The 1,289-nt window shown below is 49.8% G+C and overlaps 1 non-coding gene across 1 annotated transcript; it reads left to right on the top strand.

Annotated features, from left to right (window-relative positions):
- Positions 1-349: 349 nt before the first annotated feature.
- On the top strand, positions 350-422 carry Trnaf-gaa. Its single transcript has one exon. It is a non-coding gene; the product is annotated as a tRNA-Phe (tRNA).
- Positions 423-1,289: the final 867 nt, after the last annotated feature.

Raw genomic sequence — 1,289 nt, 5'->3', positions numbered from 1 at the left:
AGCTCCGGGCAAACTCTGAGAGCCCGCAGATCTGAAACACTGCCGCACGGTGCAAACGTGGAACGCGTTTGCTCAGGGCACCCCCGAATCCTGGATGGAGGGAATTCGCATCCCCGCTTGTGCCTGTGCTCGGGCTGAGTACCGAGCTGGTGTCTGGGAGGGACTAGGGTCCTGCTTCTCTTCTTGGCTGGGAAAACCGGAGAATCGTTACTGGGACAGAACAAAAAAATAAAAAAATAAAAAAATAAAAAAAAATGCGGAATTGGAGTTAATTATTGACGGAACACGGGCGGGACGACTGGACGTGAAGTACTCAGAGATAGCATACCAGAGGAGGAGCAGACATGGCGCCGAAATAGCTCAGTTGGGAGAGCGTTAGACTGAAGATCTAAAGGTCCCTGGTTCGATCCCGGGTTTCGGCAGCTGGTATTTACTTTTAGCCCGACGAGGGTCACACTTCCTAATATCCCTCCACCCAAGGACTTTCCACAAACCAATCTCAAACTCACAGACTTGTGGTCGACTGCCCGCGGGGTAGAATCTCTGCAGGTTACTTCCACGTGTCGTCGGAGGCGCTGTTGCGCATGCGCAACGCGCCCGTGGCGAAGTTGGGGCGCCTCTGCTGCTCTAAACTGAGAAGGTGGTCCTGGTGGGAACTCGCTGCCGTCGGGGGCGGGGTAAATCTCATGCCTGCCCTGGGGCTGTCCAAACATTCATTTGAGGTCAGAGCTATGATTTAAAAAAAAAAAAAAGCTATCATAGTCTTTAACATACAGTAAAACAAGATGGGCACTGAATATTTAATTGGGGCCATTCGTGAATGAGTATGTACATGTATCATGCCCTTTTTATTAGCCTAGGATCATACTTTCACCTTTTCTATGGATCATGCTATAATATTCCTATCTCAACTTGTTTGATGTTTAAAGCTTGACCAGAAATACAACTGCTTGGATTTGTCTCGTTGATATGGATCTCCCACCGTCATCCTTCATACATGTTGAGATAGTGGATTGCCCTGCTGATGAGTGCCTCGCTAGGGGGTCTCTAAGGAGTGAGCACAGACAACAGGAGGCCGCCATTTGGAAGAAGGCCAGCCAGTGGCCCACAGGTCACATCAGACTGCCAAATGAGAGGTAGGGTCCTGGCAAACTGTACCATGCATTCCAGTGTTATCGTGACTAAGCTAAAGCATGGTTGGGAGGCCCAGATATATTATCCACCGCACAGTGAGCAAACCCATCCCTGGCAGACACCAGGTTCAAAGCACCGAGAATAACGGAAGTCAC

The sequence above is a fragment of the Microtus oregoni genome, unplaced genomic scaffold (assembly GCF_018167655.1).
Source record: "Microtus oregoni isolate MIOR12 unplaced genomic scaffold, Mior012 000001F_ref0000356, whole genome shotgun sequence".
NCBI classification, from domain to species: Eukaryota; Metazoa; Chordata; class Mammalia; order Rodentia; family Cricetidae; genus Microtus; species Microtus oregoni.
Note: the sequence above shows the minus strand (reverse complement) of the source record. Positions and strands in the feature narration are given on the sequence as shown.